General features: G+C 38.7%; 1 pseudogene; it reads left to right on the top strand.

Annotated features, from left to right (window-relative positions):
- Window positions 1-19,632: 19,632 nt before the first annotated feature.
- LOC124505024 (putative olfactory receptor 52P1) lies at window positions 19,633-20,567 on the top strand (annotated as a pseudogene).
- Window positions 20,568-21,459: the final 892 nt, after the last annotated feature.

Genomic DNA, 21,459 nt, shown 5'->3' with positions numbered 1-21,459 from the left:
GGTGTGTTTAAGAGGACCCTCCCCCACAAAAAAAATTTAAAAATCACCAGATAGCCCAAATATGTTGGTAAACAAAATCAACTATTTGTTTTCTGAAATAAGGACTAACAGAAGGAGAGGAAGCTGGTGACAAATGCCATGCTAATCACAGATCAGGGCCAATAAACCACATGACCTCTACAGAAGAAAGATAAATGTGGCTTGTACCAGCAGGTGGATACAAAGAGTCTTATTGGTCACAAAGCTCTGTGAGCTTCTGCCTAGGAGGACAGAGACAGCAAAGATCTAATTTTCTAATCAATTTGACCAAGGGTCTTATCTTCCCTAAGGGAAAATACATCAAGGTGAAAGTTTGGACTTGTGTAAAAATATGACTATTATTGATGTTGATTTGAGATCTCCACCTAATATTCAGGCAAGACTGCAGTCCGATCTCATGCTTGTCTTGACATATTCTTTGAAGAGGTAGGATATTTTAGAAGTGTAGGAGCTTGGAGTTTTTAAAGCAGAAAGATGTGGTGGTAGAAAAAAATTGTGGACATTGGAATTCATGAAACTTCTTTGTATTTACCTCTTACTTCCAGTGCTTCCTTGGACAAGTCAATTTTCTTCTAAGATCCTATCATTTTCTCATCTGTTTTTTTATAATGACAGTTTTAAGATTATTTAAAAATGTATAAAGTACCTAGTACAGTTTTTAGCCCATAGAAGGTATCATTAAACATCATTTACTATTATCATTGCCTTTGTTTTAATACAAAAATGATCTCATCTCCAATACAGAATTCTCACACAGTTTCCTAAACCATCTGAAATCTAGTGTTAGCTTGAACATTTATGTAATACGAACTGTTCAATTGTAGAACAAGCTAGCTGATAAAATAAATGTTTTTTACAATTTTTATCTATATGCTTTCTGGGGTCACATGGCAATCATTAGGGGACTGGAAAATAGCTCCCCTGGGTGCTCTCAGCTAGACTGGATGTACCCAGCGCTGGTTTTTATGACACAGATTTGCTTGAGGAGCTAAAGTGGATCTCTGCTCAGTTAACTGTCTCAATAAAAATAATGAAGCTGGAGTCAGAGGCAGAAGCAACAAAGCCTTGCTCACTACATTACCCAACCACTGAGTTTATGCCAGACATTCCTACAGTTTCAATTGTCTCACAAATTCACTCACCCATAGCCAGGAGGTTTAACTTGATGATTCTTCAATGAGCTTCCTTCCTGTGTTTTAGGTCTCAGACCCTATGCTTTGTGACTTTTCTCTTGTGAAAGCTGGACTGGACACAGATTGCCACATTTCACTTGACTAGATTGGCTCCTAGGTGATTGATGTATGTGAACATCACTTGCAGTTCTTGTGGTTTCTTTCAAAGGATCCTGACTTTGCACATACCAGCCCCTTCATAGGACAGTGCACTCTTAGCAACTCACCCATGTTCATCACTGCCCCATCCATTTCATAGGAATGAGTCTGTAGACTCACAGCATCTCTTGTATAAAATAGTTTATGATGTTGATAACTATGTATGATCATTCTCACACGTCAGTGTGAACCTGTCCCTCTGACTCAATCTCTAATCCAATTCTTATTATGACATTAAAGCTAATGCCCTTAGTAAAAGTCCCAACATCACGATTCAGGGGGAAGACTAGAAATGGAAAAGACTGTCCATGCCTGAAACCACACCACAGACAAAAGGCTGTCCCTGTGTCTGCACAAGAGCATGGCTAAGTGTGGGCTACTTCTGCCCATTGTGAAAAAGCTCAAGGCCATGAAAAAGCTCAAGGTAATTGTTTTAGAACCCTAGACCATGAACAAGTTTAAGGTAATCATTAAGGTCCAGCTAATTGCCCTGCACAATTTCTTGATGTTGATACAGTGTCTATTTCACACACATTTCCCTCATATGCTTAGTGGGTAATTATTTCCTGTTAGTAATTTCAGGAATATCACAGTAAATGTCTTGAACTTTCTTCACAATGCCTCTCATTTCCCTGGTCTGGCTAACATATCACTTGCTTCTTCCTTTGTTGGCAGCTCCCCCACTCTGTTCCTCATTCCAGCTATTTGGCCTAATGCCAAACTAAAACTTCTGTTGTAGGAATCCCATTAACTGAATCTCTAAATCAGACCACACAAGGATGTTATTCAGCAAAATCCCCTTTCCCAGTCTCTAAATATTCTCCCTGCTTTGAAGCAAACTTCTCATCACCAGTTGTATAGATAAACTTCTCTTAAGCGCTAAGAAATGTCTTTTCTAGACTCTTTCCTTAGCCCAGACTCACATGACTCCGGGAGAGCTGAAATGAGAAGGTATTTGGAAGGTGGTTTGGAAGCATCCTCAGAAGATTTAAAGAACATTACTTGTCTCCCACCCTCAACTATCTGAATGCTGGGCTGAGAGGCTGTTATAATGATGAAACCTATCTTAAAGCACCCCCAGAGATTTCAGTAGCTTGCACTGGGTTTATGCCTGGAACCATCTAGGGAATTTCTATGTTCCATAGGAAATTGAGTATCTAAGCTTTTGTCTTTTGGTTGACCAGATGAGAATATGGAAGTGAAGGCAGAGGCTTTTGTTAAAGAGGCAAGGAAGGAGTATTTGTAGTCTACTCTCTTGGGATTCTTTCTCTATTTTTGTTTTGTTTTGGTTTTAATTCAACACATATTAGTGTTGGCACTATTTATCTAAGGGCACCTAACATTTTAGAGGCACTGAGGCTACAGGGACTGTGGGTATCTGATCTGGATCCCTCTCTGTTGCCAATGTGGACCCATTCCCCAAGGATCACAGGACATGCTTTTTTTCCTGTTCCCCTCAGTGATTATCCCTGGCCCATTCTCTATGTTTACTCCTTCCTGGGACTCCACTATCAGAAAAAGTTTACTGTGTATGTCGCAGACTAGCCATTGTCACACAGCTGCAAAGCGACTGGCTTTGTGAGATGTCTTGTCATATATATATATATATATATATATAACCCGTGCAAGATGTAGCAAGCTGGTAATGGAACTCAGTAGGAAATTACACTCATATGTAGAAGATATGAAGGCAGTTTCTTACCATATGAAGCGATTTTATTGAGAAGATTTATACATGAAACATTCCCAAACCTCTGTCTCCTGGTGTCCTTTGCTGAGAATCTACATTCATTGTGTTTATCTCAGTAAACTGTGTTGTCAAAGAGCTTCTTTGCATCAAATCCACAATCCAGTTTTCTCTGTGTCTAATTCATTCTTGGCCAGGACTTCCATACACAGTGAATTTATCTGGTATAGCCTCACCATTCATATACTTTACTCCATCGTGCCTCACAAACTTCTTTTAGATCATAAACAAGTGTCTTAAACTCCTCTATCCAGAAAACCAGCCCAGCCATCATTTAGGACTCCAAATTATGGAGGGAGACTTCCAAAAATTGTCTTTGCAAAATTATGGTCTCTGTCCACAATTTACTGCAGGACTTGGCCTCTTCTTCATCTTTCCAAATACTCCCCTGGTTATTTTCTCCTCTAACCACACCATATTTAAATGGATCTATCTTTCCTATGGGCAGTTCCCACAACTGGACCAGATTTAAATTCTGGCCAGCTGCATACTATTGATCCTACCTCCTAAGACTCTCTAAGCCAGAAGCATTTGAACTTTAGTGTGCTTCAAAATTACCTGTAGCTCTTATTAAAATACAAGTTGCTAGCCCACATTCCCCAGAATTTCTGATTCAGTTAATTTGGAGCAGAGCCCCCAAATTTGCCTTTCCAATGGCTTTCCAGTAAATGCTGATACAGCTGGCTAAGAGATTCCATTTTAAGAACCACTGATCTAAGAAAAAGAATATTTACATTTTTTTAAAAAATCTCAGTTGGGTTTTTCTCCCCAAGTTGCTATGTGGTCTGTACTCCTGATGAGTTCCATCAGACAATATGGCTACCACAAACATGTTTAAATAAATCACTTTAAAAACCTAAAGCAGAGCAGGCTTGCAGCAACTTTCCTTTTACAGAAACCTTTCCTGAAACATCTTATTTGTCTACAACTAAAAGTGCCTCCAAGAGGCCTTCAATTCATTACACTCCTATTAGTAAAAGGAAAATAAAAATAAAGGAAGAAATAAACACTTGTAATGTCTTTATCATTCCCTCAAAGAAGTCAGCAAGTTCTGAGGAAAGTCCTGGGTGGTGCATTCTGTAGAGGCTATGATAGATCTGTGGTATATCAACTTGGGTAGGCTAAACTAATTCCCCAGATTTCCCATTCTGACATGTTTCTAGATGGAGTGGGCCACTAGACCTAGTCTCTAGTGAGCATAAGAAGATGGAAGGGAAGCAGCAGCCATGGTGTATACATGCATGTCCTAGCTATTCAAACACTCATACAAGTGCTACTGCAATGGAATTTCATAGATGTAGTAATACACCCCAATAAGTTGACTTTAAGTTAGGGGAAATTATCCTGAGTGGGCTTTTCTTAACCACTTGGAAGGTCTTAAGGGGGCTTAGGCCTTTCTACAAGGAAGAGAGATTTGTACCGTGGAAAATAGTTTCAGTCCATGCCTGACCATCTGCTTTATGGATTTCAAACTTGCTGGGCCAGGCCAAGCACTGAATAAGCCATTCTCCTGAAAAGAACTATATCTGCATCTGTATCTATCTATATCTATATCTATATCTATATCTATATCTATATCTATATTTATAATCTTACTAGTGATTTTTTCCTCGTTGAAACTTGGCTGATACAGAAACCAATGTTTATTTCATTGTATTATTGATGTATGTCTTCCAGGAAGTTAGGGTTTGGGAAAAGGAAAAGGACAAATTAAATATGTGATTAAAAAGAACATCACACCATGATCTTGGATGAAAGACTTGATACCCTAAAGATGTTTAATCTCTTCAAATGAATCTATAAATTAGATGTAAGCCCAGTTAAAATTCCAAAAGAAATTCTGTAGAAATTGTCAAACGTTGACATTTATATTGAAAAACAAAAATGTAATAGCCAAGTTTACAGTAGCAAGCTGAGGACACTTGTCCTGCTAGATATTAAGAATTATTAAATAACAATTATAAAATAATGAAAAGCCCAGAAACAGACCCACACATTTGTTTAACATTTATTCCATTAATAATCAGAAAGGATAAGATGTACTAATCAGTAGTTAGAGTTGGCTATTAATATATTTTAAAACATAATGAATATGACCATTTCATGACCCATAGACAACAAAAATTCTAGATGGATTAAATTCTTAAAATATTGCAGGCTTATATTTTGATGACCCTGGGTATTAAGAACAGTAAGACGAAAATGTATATATCATAAATGACACTGCAGGAGAGGAAGAAATTCCTTTGTCTTTCAAGATTGTGCTAGCTGAACTAAGAATCAAATCAACATGAGACAGGTTAATAGGAGAAATCAAATTTCATTTTGTGTGTATAGGAAATAGACATGAAATACCAAAGACAGTCAGGCAAAATGAGGTATATGTGTCATCCTGAACTAGAAGAGGATAGTGGTCTGGGACTTAAAAAGCAAAAGAATGCAACAGGAAGATGGAAAGTAAATATTTGATAAACAAAGTTTTGCTAGACCATTCAGAAACAGCAGGACATAGAGAAAACTTTGATCAAACAGGCCTGGCTAGATTCCTCCCCATCTACTACACCTAGTTCATATTATTATTTAATTATAATCTACAGTGATAACTCTCCCTGGAGCAGGTCCTCTACCTAAATTCTTTTAAGCAGTTGTGGGGGAAGGTCAAAGTTTCTTCTTGAGTTTTCCAGGCTTTCATCATTTTTAGTTCAACATAATCTGCATGCTGAAGTGATACATCTTGGGGGCAGACAGCCTTGGCTCCTACTAAGCAATTGAGACCCTTCTTTTCATAATTTATGTTAGCACAATATGGAATAATAGAATTCAATAGGTTAGGAGAAAACTACTGAAACAGATAAAAGTGACAATATATTTATAAACTTAAAATAAAAATAACTCTAGGGAAGCCTGAGTGTCTCAGTTGATTGAGCACCTGACTCTTGATTTCAGCTCAGGTTGTGGTCTCATGGTTGTGAGATTGGGCCCTGCATCAGGCTCTATGCTGACAGCAAGGAGCCTGCTTGAGATTCTCTCTCTCCCTCTCTTCCTGCCCCTCCACGGCTCACTCTTTTAAAATTTTTTTTTATGTTTATTCATTTTTGAAAGACAGAGAGAGATAGAGCACAAGCAGGGGTGGGGTGGAGAGAGAGGGTGACACAGAATCTGAGGCAAACTCCAGGCTCTGAGCTGTCAGCACAGAGCCCGATGAAGGGTTCGAACTCACGAAGAGCGAGATCATGACCTGAGAGGAAGTCAGATGCTTAACCGACTGAGCCACCCAGGCACCCCACCCCTGCTCACTCTTGCTTTCTCTCTCTCTCTCTCTCTTTCTCTTTCAAAATAAATAAATAAACTTAAAAAATAAGTATAACTCTACATCAACTTTTAGAGACTAATAACCATTTAAGAAAATAGGAAAAATACACAAAAAGAAAGTTCATATAGTTAATAAGTTTAGAAGGAAAATGCAACTGTAAATAATAAATAGATGCCATTTCATATGCATCAGATTAGCAAAAATAAGCCACACCAAGTGCTAGTAAGAATACAGGGAAATGAACACTCTCAAATGTTGTGTGTGGATGTGTAAAATAACAGAAATATTTTGGAGAAAAATTTAACAATATGTAGTAAAGGTGAAAGTATGCATACGATTGAGTAAAGCAACTCTGTTTCTTTGTACATATTATATTGTAAAATATTTCAACATTGTAATACCATAGAACTTCAAAGAAAAGTTACAGCACTTTGGTTTAAAGGAATGAGGCCCCTCATAATTGGAAGCAGCCCAGCCTCCATAATAGTGTTCCGTTCCTACCTCTGCCCCATGCCTAACCTCCTCACTCCTACCCCCATTCTCACCCCACTCTCATTCCCACCCTACTCCCACCTCTACCCAATTCCCAGCTTCCATTATGACTGAGGAGATCAATAGCTTGGCATACCTGTAACTCATTTATTATCACAAAAGGCATATTATGGCAGATCAATTAGGACACTAACGGAGAAAATCTCTTGTAAACGGAGACATAAAATGTATGTTTTTTTTATCTGTGATAGCAAGAGTTAAAACATTCACATGAAAATTAAGACAATTGCATTACTTTAAAAGGATGGCATACTATTTTTCAATTTTATTTTTAATTTTTTTAATTTTTTTTATTCTCAAGTTAGTTAACATACAGTGTAGTATTGGCTTCAGGAGTAGAACCCAGTGATTCATCTCTTACATATGTCACCCAGTGTTCATCCTGAAAAGTGCCCTCCTTAATGCCCATCACCCATTTAACCCACCCTCCATTCCCCAACCCCCATAAACTCTGTTTGTTCTCTTTATTTAAGAGCCTTTTATGGTTTGGCTCCCTCTCTGTTTTTATCTTATTTTTCCTTCCTTTTCCCTATGTTCATCTGTTAAGTTTTTCAAATTCCATATATGAGTGAAATCATATGATACCTATCTTTTCCTGACTTATTTCATGTAGCATAATATACTTCAGTTCCATCCACACTGTTGCAAATGGCAAGATTTCATTCTTTTTCATCCCAGAGTAGTATTGGATGGAATGGTATGTTACAGATAGAATACAGAGCTACATTATGCAAAATACTGCATGAAAAAGGTTATACAGTAAGCCTTCTATGTTTAAACACACTTACAAAGCCAGACAATACATTTTAACAGCTCAGTTCATAATTATTAAAGAAACAAAGTGTGTGAGGAGAAAATATGCTAAAATTACATCATTAATTGAGTCTCAGTTGAGAAAGAGGACTGAAAGCAGAGATGATGAAGTTCTAACAGTGAGAAACTATAAAAATCCCTTGATTATTATCTAGAACAAAATTTAAATACTAAACAAACTATATTAGCTTTGGATGTCTTTTGTCATGATAATGCCACATAACAAAGCAACGCAAAACTCAATGGTTTATGTAGTAGGCAGAATAATGCCCCCATACCCCTAAAAATGTCCAAGTCCTAATCCCTGGAATCAGTTAGACTACATGTTAAAGGACAATTAAGGTTGTAGGTGGAGTTAAGTTTGGTCAAGAGCTGACCTGGAGATGAGGAGATTATCCTGGATTATCCAGGTGAGCCCAGTGTAATCAAAAGGGTCTTTGTAAATTAGAGAGAAGCCAGAGAGAGAGAGAGAGAGAGACAGAGAGAGAACCAGAGAAATTACATGGTGAGAAGGATCTACTCTTGCTGGCTTTGAAACTGGAGGAATCAAACCTTAAAGGCAACCAACGGAATCGGAAAAGATATTTGCAAATGACATATCGGACAAAGGGCTAGTATCCAAAATCTATAAAGAACTCACCAAACTCCACACCTGAAAAACAATCCAGTGAAGAAATGGGCAGAAGACATGAATAAACACTTCTCTAAAAAGACATCCAGATGGCCAACAGGCACATGAAAAGATGCTCAACGTCACTCTTCATCAGGGAAATACATATCAAAACCACACTTAGATACCACCTCACACCAGATAGAGTGGCTAAAATGAACAAATCAGGAGACTACAGATGCTGGAGAGGATGTGGAGAAATGGGAACCCTCTTGCACTGTTGGTGGAAATGCAAACTGTTGCGGCCATTCTGGAAAACAGTGTGGAGGTTCCTCAAAAAATTAAAAATAGATCTACCCTATGACCTAGCAATAACACTGCTAGGAATTTACCCAAGGGATACAGGAGTGCTGATGCATAGGGGCACTTGTACCCCAATGTTTATAGCAGCACTTTCAACAATAGTCAAATTATGGAAGGAGACTAAATGTCCATCAACTGATGAATGGATACAGAAATTGTGGTTTATATACACAATGGAATACTATGTGGCAATGAGAAAGAATGAAATATGGCCTTTTGTAGCAATGTGGATGGAACTGGAGAGTGTTATGCTAAGGGAAGTAAGTTATACAGAGAAAGACAGATACCATATGTTTTCACTCTTATGCGGATCCTGAGAAACTTAACAAAAGACTATGGGAGAGAGGAAGGAAAAAAAAAGTTAGGGAGGGAGCCAAACCATAAGAGACTCTTAAAAACAGAATAAACTGGGGCGCCTGGGTGGCTTAGTTGGTTAAGCATCCGACTTCGGCTCAGGTCGTGATCTCGCGGTCTGTGAGTTCGAGCCCCGCGTCGGGCTCTGTGCTGACAGCCCAGAGCCTGGAGCCTGCTTCAGATTCTGTGTCTCCCTCTCTCTCTGCCCCTTCCCCCGTTCGCTGTCTCTCTCTGCCTTTCAAAAATGAATAAATGGTAAAAAAAAACAAAAAAAAAAAAAACAGAATAAACCGAGGATTGAAGGGGGGGGGTAGTGGGTGATGGGCATTGAGGTGCGCACCTCCTCCTTGGGATGTTGGGATGAGCACTGGCTGTTGTATGGAAACCAATTCGACAATAAATTTCATATTTAAAAAAAAAGAATGAAAATGGAGGAAGAAGACTAAAAATGAAGAAATGAGAATGCTATCTAGGACCTGGAGAAATCAAGGAAACAAACTCTTTCTTAGATCCTCCAGAACAAATATAGACCTGCTGACATCTTGATTTTCACCCAGTGAGATCCTTTCAGATTCTTGACTGCTAGAATTGTAAAGTAACAGATTTGTGTTGTCCTGACTCTACATGTGTGTGATAATTTGTTACAGTAGCCACAGGAAACTAATACAGTTTATAACAACATGAATTTTATCTCAGTCTACTTCAGTTAGGCAAATTCTTAACTGGGCACAGTTGGATGGCTCGGTACATGAGGCAGACTGTGTTAGCTTAGTTCCAGGATTTGAACTGAATCATGGCAAGTCATGACAACTCCAAGTGTTTTCATCCTAGAGCCCAGGCTAAGGAGAGAGAGGCCAACTGGGTCATGTTCTTCTCAGCATATATCGGTAGCACACAAAGAGCCAAGCCCAACAGCACAAACACATTTAGGGTCTCTGTTCATATCACATCTTCCAATATTTCAATGTTCAAAGCAAGTCACTGTCAAGTCTCATGTCAATGGCTTGGGAAAGTAAATTACATCCAGATGGGTAAAGGAGTCTTAACTGCTGGCTAATAGCCCACACTGTCATGCATGTTTTAAATATTCACCAAATTAGGAATGCCTGGGTAGCTCAGTGGGTTGATCATCTGACGTCAGCTCAGGCCATGGTCTCGTGGTCAGTAAGTTCGAACCCGGCATCGGGGTCTGTGCTGACAGCTCAGAGCCTGAAGCCTGCTTCAGATTCTGTGTCTCCCTCTCTCTCTGCTCATCCCCCACTCACGCTCGGTCTCTCCCTGTCTCTCAAAAATGAATCAACTGAAAAAAAATTTAAATATTCACCAAATTTTTCTAAGAAGTAATTAAAAATTGGTTCTACCTTAATTTATTTAGGACTTTGCCAAGAACCATAGTCACTGATGGTAATAAAGTATATTGTATTTGGGTTCATTACACTACTGACCTCTATCCATCTTCGTTTGCAACTAAAGGGGAACAGAATTTGTCATTCCAAAATATCTTTGTCTTAAGAATTATTTTAGCCTAAGTACTTTTAAGAAACAGCAGACAGAAGGAAAGCTCTGAAAATTGAATAAAAAGTACCCTTTTGTAAGAGACATTTACACTTGTAAGGCAAATCTCCATTTGTTCTGGTATCTCCCTCTCCCTTCTTAGAAGAGAAGGAGGAGCCTCAATCACTAGCAATTCTTATCATTGGAGAAGACAATGATTTAAATCTTCATTAAAAACTGTATCCTCCCCGGGGCGCCTGGGTGGCGCAGTCGGTTAAGCGTCCGACTTCAGCCAGGTCACGATCTCACGGTCTGTGAGTTCGAGCCCCGCGTCAGGCTCTGGGCTGATGGCTCAGAGCCTGGAGCCTGTTTCCGATTCTGTGTCTCCCTCTCTCTCTGCCCCTCCCCCGTTCATGCTCTGTCTCTCTCTGTCCCAAAAATAAATAAACGTTGAAAAAAAAAAAATTAAAAAAAAAAACTGTATCCTCCTTGTGGCACCTGGCTGGATCAGTCAGTAGAGCATGTGACTCTTGATCTTGGGGTTGTGAGTTAGAGCACCATGTTGGGTGCAGAGTTTACTTAAAAAACAAAAATATCTTGGGGTGCCTGAGTGTCTCAGTCAGTTAAGCATCTGACTCTTAGTTTCTGCTCAGGTCACGATCTCACATTTTGTGAGTTCGAGCCCTGCATAGGGCTCTATGCTGACACCACAGAGGCTGCTTGGGATTCTCTATCTCCCTCTCTCTCTGCCCCTCCCTCTGCTTGTGCTGTCTCTCTCTCTCTCTCTCTCTCTCTCTCTCTCTCTTTACATTTATGATGTAAAAATAAACATTTTTAAACAGACAACAAACAAACAAAAACTTACCTGTGTTACTGTGCTTTTCCTAATAACCTCCCATTGTGGCTTTTCCTCTTCCTCCCAACATCTTTTGTCTTTAGTTGGAGCTGTTATTTTAAGACAGTGGGTTGTTTGGGCCATTTCAGGGAGTTACTCAGTTTCCTCTGTCTTTCCCATGTATACAGGAGATATGTATGCTATCAAACTTCTGTTTTTCTTGTGTTAGTCTTTTTATTTCAGAGGTGGCTCAACCAAGAACCAAGGACAGTGAAGGGAAAATTATTTTTCTCCCTCACACAGCTGTCCTATTTACAGAGACTAACTTCTAACTTCACAAGATTTCTATTTCTTGTTATGCTTGAATATTGCATATTAAAAGACATATTATTTATCTCCATTACATATAATGGATTGTACACACATGTATGTATTATACATATACCTATCACATATATGTATGTATCACATAATATGTATACAATTGTTATACCTATTGCAAATTATTTTTAACTATTGTATTACAGTTGGGATATTATATAGATTTTAGTGCTTTTCAGTGTATGCAGGTAATTTCATAATTAAGAATTGCTTACAGTAATGTTGGGTTTGAGAGGGATAGAACCACTACCCTAGAGCAAAGTACACATTAATACAAAAAGAGCAACATTTTCTCCTTACCATCTAGATTTCCCAAAGAATTAAAACCATGCCATCAACATCTCAGAATGAAAACCAATATTACTTAGCATCTTTATCTAAGAGGAAGATAGTTTAATTGAAAAAATCTAATTTTTCTAAGGGATCTAGGTTTTTAGGGTAAAAGCATCTCCAAAAGCTTTTCCTATTTTGACAGAAGTGGGAAGAAACACAACTAAACAAATGTGAAGACTTACATTTTTGAAACGTGAAATCTTGAGTTTGCAAGAGAATCTATGATTAGCTGCAACTAACCATGAACATGTTATCAGATAAAATTCATAAATATTCCCCATGTGCAATTCCTGGAACACAACTGACCATACATTAACCCAGTGCTTCTCAAGGTAAGGTTCTCAGGACAGTAGTATCAATATTACCTGGGGACTTGCTAGACAGGCAAATTATTGGGTACCACCCTGGACCTACTAAATCAGAAATATTAGTGATGAAACTCAGCTATCTATATTTTTTAAAGCCCTTTGAAAGCTTGAGAACAATTGCTGTATTCTTTTCGATGGTAGTTATACATAGAAATTTAGTATAGAGGCATTTGAATACAAAATGACTCTCTTTGTGTCTTCCAAAGTTAGTGTCCATTTAGAGAATTCTGTTCTCTCTTTTTTTTAATTTTTTTTAAAGTTTATTTATTTTTGAGAGAGAGAGAGAGAGAGCACGGGTAAGCAGGGGAGATGAAGACAGAGAGGGAAACACAGAATCCCAAGCAGTCTCCAGGCTCTGTGCTGACTGATGCAGGGCTTGAACTCATGAACAGTGAGATCATGACCTGAGCTAAAGTTGGATCCTTAATCAACTGAGCCACCCAGGCACCCCTATTCTCTTTGGATAGGAAATTATCATTGGCTAAATCAGTACTTTGTGCTCCTCTTATAATGGCACAGGGGTACCTGAGTATTAATTGTTTTGCGTGAGGAGTATAGACTATTATCTATTTGAAGCATGACTTTATTCAAAAGTCCCCATGACAGGATTAAAGCTATATCTATAGGCATCCACCAAACAGAGGGAAATCACATAATACCATTATTACATGAAAACTGGGAGTGATCAAAATTGTCCCTTTTCCTCTGAGAACCACTCTTTAGGTCCTGTTGTTCTTCAAGTACCAGGCCCAATGGGATCCCCTAATGAGTTACTTCTTTTTCCTTTTCCTTTTTCCTTGACTTCTGGAGGGTCATATTTGTGCCCTGAGTTTTTGGGTGATGAAATCACACAGTTGAAAACTTCCCTTATATAGTGTAAGAGTGTTGGTCCACTGCAACAAGAAAGCTTATATGTGTTTCCTGGGAATAATTTCAAGGAGAGCCAGTGGGGGCAGGGAGACCCTTCCTAGTAGCTCAGCAAAAAAGCAAAAGTAGTGTGCCATAAAACATGAAATAGGCAGATTTAATTTGTGACTTCAAATAATAAGGCTCTGGTTATCAGAAGAGAAGAGGGGTAAGAAGAATGTAGTAGAGCATTTCTAGGTAGGTTCTGATTTTAATCCTTTAAAGGTATCCCACCTCTTCTTTCAGTTGGATTCTTTTCCCTAAATGCTTTCTATCTGTAGCCCCCACTAATTCTATTTAACTGGCATTAATTTGTTAGCCACACAGCAACTTCTACCTCAGATATCTGAAAATACTGCCTCATTTCTGCAAATTGAGCAAGTTTACAGAGGATGTAGAAGATGAGGGACTAAAGATTCAAGAATTAGATGGTTTTGAAATAATGCAGAAACATTGTCAGATATGACAAAATAGAGCTGATATACAAATCCTGGTTCATAGTGAGTACTTAATAAATGCACGTTAAATGAGTGGAATTGCTTAAGGAAAGGAAACTTAGCTGAAGTGCTATGCAATAGAACACAGACATAGGCAGATTCATGCCGTGGGCAAGAGCAGAGAAGTGAAGATAGGAGTTTTGTCAAGCAAAGAAGAAAGCAATGTGGAAAACATTTTAAGCAAAAGGAACTGTTACTCATGGGTCCGCTTCTGACATTGTCTCCAGAATTCCACGCACTTGACATAAAGGTCACACTGAATTTCCTGCTATCGCTTAAATATACCTAAGCTGTCTAACTATTGGAAAATTTTAAAGTCCTCGGGTGTTTCTAATATGCAGCCAGGACTGTGAACTACTCTTTTGACTATGGAGTATGAAGGTATCAGGGGGAGAAAGAAAAACTGGCTGTTTCAGGTGGTGGTATGTGGTTTTGTATGATCAAAAATAGAAGCTTAAGAAGCAATTATATTTTCACAGACACACATAAAGTTAGGAAGTGGGTCATTTGAAGGTGCGTGGGGAGATGGAACAGCAAGGGGAAACACTCTAAGGCAGAAGCAAACTCAGCATGCTTAAAGAAGAGCAAAATGGCCAAGAGTGATGTGAGCGAAGGGAGAGAGTGGTAGAAGCTTAAAGGTAAAGAGGTGATATGAGGCTGAAGGACACTTTGTATATCATGAGTGTCATGAATAAGGCACAAGGCATGATGGGAGTACTTCAGAGTGCCTTGTACATCATGGCAAAGACTTTTGATTTTATTCTTTATACAGTAGGATGCTCTTCAGAATTGTAATATCATGTTTATATATTTTTAAAGATAATAGGTCCACTCTCTTAGGCAATTTATTAGACAATAAACAATATGTAGGTGAAAGGGAAGCAGAAAGACCAGTGAGTAGGTTATTTAAGTGGTCCAAAGGAAAACAGAATGTGTATTGGCTACAATGGTGGTGGTGTAAATGACAATAGTCAGAAGTCTCACTAGAAAAAGGGAAAGTCCATTGCCCGAAAGAGGAGTACAATTGCAGGAACAAGTTTTTGCATGAGGGAAAGGAAGTATGATTCAGTTCAGAAGCAGATGAGTAAACTCTAAATAGGAATGAGGCAGACATCCACTGTAATAGGAAGGCACAACCTATGGGTACCAATGCAGTCTATTTTGTGGTGGGAAGATGAGTAAAGTATCATTGGGTTTCTTGTTTTTCTTACAAAAAAGAAAGATCATCTTCTGAATTTTGAGGAAGGAGGTATGCATATTGGGAGATTAATAATAAAAGCAATAAAATGTCTAACGGGATGAAGTATGAATAGAAATACATTATGGCTGCCTGGCTATACTGAGAACTCATCTAAGGACTGTGTAAACCAGAATCAATGATCATTCTGTGTGTTTTTTGGAAGTCATGTTCAGCTGCTCAGGTATAGATATAAAACCAAGTTGGATTTTTTTTTTAATTTTTTTTAATGTCTATTCATTTTTGACAGAGAGAGAGAGACAGAGCATGAGTGGGGGAGGGGCAGAGAGAGAGGGAGACACAGAATCTGAAGCTCCAGGCTCCTGGCTGTCAGCACAGATCCCGATGTGGGGCTTGAACTCACAGACGGCGAGATCATGACCTGAGCCAAAGTTGGACGCTCAACCGACTGAGCCACCCAGATGCCCCCAAACCAAGTTGGATTTAACAAGGATTAGTCTTTTATTATATTAGTACAATTAGGGGAATAAGAGCAAAGATGTGGAATATAAGCACAAGGAAGTGATTATAGTGATAGAAAGTGTTTTCTAACCTGTGAGGAGGTAAGATGGTGATAAGAAAACATGGTAGCTTTGATGGATTAGAAAGCCTAATATCAGAGGACTATAGAAGTGGAAGGCACTAGGGAGGGTCAACAGGAAAAATGTAAGCTTAGGTATAAGAGAATGGATCCTTAGAACAAGATTTTAAAGATGGCTATTCTTGGGGCAGCTGGGTGGTCAGTTGGTTAACTATCTGACTCTTGATTTTAGCTAGGTCATGATCTCAGGGTCATGGGATCAAACCCTGTGTCAGGCTCTATTCTGAGCATGGGGCCTGCTTAGGATTCTCTCCCTCTCTCTCTCTGCCCCTCCCTGCTTGCTCTCTCTCTCTCTCTCCCTCTCAAAAAAATTAAAATATTAAAGATGGCTATTCTAGTGCTCTATTTATGATATTGTGAATGGCTGAAGTAGTGTAGACAAAACAACCATTGAGAATTGAGATCAAGAAATAAAAGACTAAGCTTTTTATCAGCTTGTCTATATGAACCAATTATAGGCAATCATTATGGCAGAAGTAGTAACAGAGGGAAAGGCAGTAAGAAAGGTACAAAACATAACTTGATAGGGAAGGAGGCTGAAGGTAAAATAGGTAATTGCTAAGAGAGTAGGGAAAGGTAGTATGATCTGACAGCCTGAATTTCAAAGGGGCCTGTATTTTTCAAGTGGAAGGACAAAGATCTAGAAAGTACAATGAGAAATAATAGGGCTCTAACACATTCCTCATTTTCAGACTCTATAGACTGTGAACAACAAAACTTATAAAAACAGCTTCCATTTGATGTGGCTGCACAGAATGTAATGTGCTCAGAACATAGTCTGGTTTCTGTTAGAAGAAGAAACTAAAGTGAATTTTCAAAAAAAAGGGAAGTTTTTGACAATAATCTATAAATTCCAAAAAGTACAGTGTAAAGATTTGGGAAGTGATGAGTAGGTAGGGAGCTGAATATAATTAGGAGATGTCATAACTATTTGGTAATTGAAATTCTGATCATAAAGACTGACTACGAAGGCTAAGTTGGCTTAAGATGACAATAGAAAACAGGAATGGGAACTATGATGAGATTTGTTCTGAAGGAATCTGAGGGGAAAATGGATGTTCAGATAGAATTTAATTATTTTGTTCAGATCTAATTTATTGTTTTAATGTTCATTTTGAGAGAGAAAGAAAGAGAGAGTAAGGAGGGGAAGAGAGAGAGGGAAAGAGAGAATCCCAAGCAGACTTTGTGCTGTCAGTACAGAACCTTGCATGGGGTTTGATCCCACAAACTGTGAGATCATGACCTGAGCTGAAATCAAGAGTTGGACGCTGAACCAACTGAGCCACTCAGGTGCCTCAGATTCTTCTGTCTCTTTAATGGTACCTCCCACCTCTCTCTTCATATTTCCATTCTCATTCTGCCTCTGGGTCTTATTAGCTCTGGAATACATAGACACTAGTTAATGCCCTGTTATTCTCTCTTTTGAATACTTAGAAAACCAAACCTAGTCAAGTTTCAAGAATGTGGAAGAATCTAGCAACATAAATTTTGTGGAGTCTTTTTGTAGCAAATTTAACAAATTGATTTTGAGTGTCACATTTCAATTGAACTAAGTATGACTAAGAATAATTTGTAAAGGGTGTTGTTCTCTGAGTTTTAACTGTCGGATCATAAACATTTTAACTGTAGTAGTCAGTTAGGGTCAGATACCTATATGAAAAGCAAAGGAAATTTTTAATCTTTTGTATTTGTTTGTATGAACCAATTTATAAAATTGTATAAATGTATGCAACTTGTATAAATTTGATTGTATAAAAACAATAGTGATAATATGAATGAACCAAATCCTAGGAAGAGAATTAGAATGAGGCATGCCTATAGTTTTTTAAATCATGCACAAAATTCTTAGTATAAGCAAATTTAATTGTGTTCCTACTACATTTAGGAAAGTCCTGACGGTCCTGGTGTGTGGTACAGAGCTTAAGTGCAGAGTGCATTTCAATAACACTGCAGATAACCTGAGACGTGTATTTCTGGAATCATATGTTCTAAAGGAGTACCTTAAGTATCCAGGCATTTCCCTGAATTGTGTAATAAAAATAATAACCTGTGATAGTATTAGTGACACAAATAATTCTCAGGATTTATCCTCTACAATGGACTTCTAAGAAGCTCCTAGCCTTATGACTAGATAAATGTCTCTGTTTTCATCTTAACCTCTTCTCCTTGAATTGTACAGGATCTACAGACTCTCTTCAGCAAACCCCATCTGGGATGTTGCTTGATTGTATCAGAACTAGCTGTTGTCAGGGTCTGCACGGGCAAGAGTGCAAAGTCCTTTTAAGTTACACCCTCTATCACTACTTTCCAAGGAGGACTATTCCATCTAGTACATTCTACAAAATGCTAGTGACAGTGTTAACTTTATTTGGGCAAAGATTCTTCACTTTGTGTTATTGGTCCCGGTTGTCTTCCCCTCCCCCCACCACACACACACCTCTATTATAAAAATTAGCTTCTGGAGAGCCTAGATGGTTCAGTCAGTTGAGCATTCGACTCTTGATTTGGGCCCAGGTCATGATCCCAGGGTCATGGGATAGAGCCCCACATCAAACTCTGTGCTGAGCATGGAGGCTGCTTAATAGTGTCTTTCTCTCCCTCTGCCCCTCTCCCCAGCCTGTGCTCTCTCTATATATCTCTCTCTCAAAATAAAATAAAATAAAACGTTTTTTAGAAGTTAGCTTCCTTTTAGAAGGCTAAGTTTAAGACAAATTTCCACCATAATGCAAACATATGCATACCTACTTCTTATAGGAATCATAAATCATCTCCATGAGTGAAACTGCTATGAGGACTTTCTAAATATATTTTACATGATAATATTAAGTTCCCTAAAATGTGGGACTATGAGTAGTGGCTATAGGCACAAATTGGATTTGCGTGACCTGAAAAATACATGAAATGGAAAACATGTGGAAGATGAAAAAAAATAGATACAGTACAGGCAGGTATTTGTGAAAGGGGTTCTTGCTTTATTGCTTAGAGTGTCTATGGAAGGTCTTTGGAAGGAAAGAGAAATTCAGCTAATTCATGATAGGAACTGAAGAATGAAAGAGGACAGTGGGCTGATTTGAAGTAAATCCCTCATGGTTAAAGGCAATTCAATCTATACATGAATGAGGGCTAGTTGAAAAGAAATAAATATGCACAATTCATACAAAAAAACTGCAAAGGACTGTCCATCAAGTGCATTGATGGGAGCTAGTGGGAAGCAACCATCTGATGGTGTTCTTATTTGAACAATATATCTTTCACATGTCTGAAAAGCAAAGAGACCCAGAAGGAGAAACAGGATCATAACCAGAGAGTGGATTCCTGGAAGATGGACAACACGTGAAAGCAAAGAAACTCAAAGGAAATTTCCCCCAACAGCTAAGCCTCTTACAACAAGGGGTGAGTAAGTATATTTCTTCTCTAACTGGGAAGCTTCCCAATGATATGATCATGGGTCTTGTATCAAAAATGTTCATCCTTTAATCAAGAATAAAAATATTTTCTCCTTTTCTAACTCAGAAGTCCAGAAAAATTGTTTGAAGTGTAGAGTTGCTGAACTGGGACAGGTGAGAGGAAAGGTCCACTACAACATCCTCTATCCAGAAAAGAAGCCTGAGGCTCACCTCACAAAGAAATGAGTGTGAAAACAATATAGATGTTTAGAGATAGATCTGAAGCCAGAATGAAGACTCCATTTCCCCAGAGAGGCATTTTTCCATCTTTCCCATCTCAGCAAGTCATTAAAAGCCAAACTGGTAAAAAAAAAAAAAAACAAAAAACAAAAAAAAACAAAAAAACAACCACCATGCACGTCTCATTGACAGATGTCTAAATTTCACTTAACAACCACCAACAGTATCTATGATGCTAATCTTCAACCATTCCAGCATCCTAAACTTCACTTTGATGGGCATATCAGGCTTAGAGTCACAGCACTTGTGGTTATTTATTCCTTTCTCCTCCATGTTCTTGGCTGTCCTCATTGTCAATGGTGCTATTCTCTTTCTGGTGGCCACAGAGCCCACATTTCACATCCCAATGTACCTGCTCCTGGCCTTGCTGATGGTAGCTGACCTCATATCTACTCTGGCTCTATTGCCCAAGTTCCTTTGCCTCTTCTGGTTCAATGATGGGGATATAGCTGCCAATGCCTGTTTCACCCAGATGTTTTTCACCCATGGAACATCTGTGGTATGATCAGCCTCACTTGTCGCAATGGCCTTTGACCGCTTTGTGGCTGTATGTGAGCCGTTACGCTACAACACAATTCTGAGCCATTCCTTAGTTGGATGCCTGGGACTGATGGCTCTGGCAAGGGTGTGATTCTTATCCTACCCATGCCACTTCTACTTCAAAGGTTGACATTTTGCCACATGGTCATTCCTCATACCTACTGTGACCACATGGCTTTGGTGAAAATGGCCTGTGACCACACCAGACCTAACCATATCTATGGGCTCTTTGTGATTCTGCTAGTGGTGGGACTTGATCTGCTGCTCATTGGCTTCTCTTATGGCTTCATTCTTCAGGCTCTGGTATGTCTCAACTCTCAAGATGCTACCTATAAAGCTCTCAACACCTGTTCAGCTCACCTCTTTGTCATTCTTGTCACTTATGTTCCTGCACTCTTTTCGTCTCTCATGCACCGCATTGGTCACAATATCCCACCTCATGCTCGTGTTCTCCTTGCCAATCTCTACCTTCTTCTACCCTCAGTGCTCAACCCCATCATCTATGGTAGAAAAATGAAGGAAATATGGCACAAGGTGACCAAATGCCTTTGCAGAGGACCTGCATAGACTATGAGTGCTGACAATATACCTGTGAGTAAATAAACAGTGAGAACAACTGACAGTGCTTTGCCCAACCATCCAAGACCCAGTTATATCTTTAAATGGGCTGTGGAACAAATAGATCAGAAGGAATGTTTGTGTATGGTGGTTTCCCACATTTTGGCTTGTTTGTTTGTTTGTTTGCTTTGTTTTGTTTTGGCTTGCATGAAGAACCGATGTTTGTCCTTTCATTGAGCTATGAACTAAAAAAGGAAGAGGCCAAGATGGCTCTTTCTATGTCTGTTTAAACAGAAGCACTCTTATGGCACAGGTCTCCTGATGACTTTCACATCTGTGTTCACGTTCATCAGCTACACACAAGATTTTTCTGTAGATGAGCCAAGATCTTTCCTTGTCTTGCTGGAAAGTTTATACTTACTTTGGCTTTCTATTTTCTAATTTTTAAATTCTGTGTCTGTTTCCAAAGAATGTCTTACTACTGAAAGCACCTAACATACTCACTATCTTTGGATACCACTTTAACACGGAAGTTGTCTTTTCACCAGGATTATTTCTAATGCAACAGCAGTGCAACATGTTCACGATATTAATTAGATGATTGCGATGATTATAACAAAAATGGATGAATTTGAAGATGACATATAGACACAGGTTGTGGGATTATTGAAATACATATCACAGGCTTCATTGCAAGGGAAAACATGTGTCTAGATGCCTAATTCGAAAGACTTCTGTGACCAGGAAATTTACCTTAAAAAAAAAAAGATATATGTTAACAGGAAGCTACCTGTTCCTTAAGTGATATTCCAGGGTAACTCGGATCATGAACAAAGACCAACTTATGTGATGAAGCTTTGCCACTTTGAAATATTTGAGTCATTGTAGTGCTTTCTATCTA

This window comes from Lynx rufus, unplaced genomic scaffold (assembly GCF_022079265.1).
Source record: "Lynx rufus isolate CCGP_SWC_20201006 ecotype Redwood Valley unplaced genomic scaffold, mLynRuf1.p SCAF_9, whole genome shotgun sequence".
NCBI lineage: Eukaryota > Metazoa > Chordata > Mammalia > Carnivora > Felidae > Lynx > Lynx rufus.
Note: the sequence above shows the minus strand (reverse complement) of the source record. Positions and strands in the feature narration are given on the sequence as shown.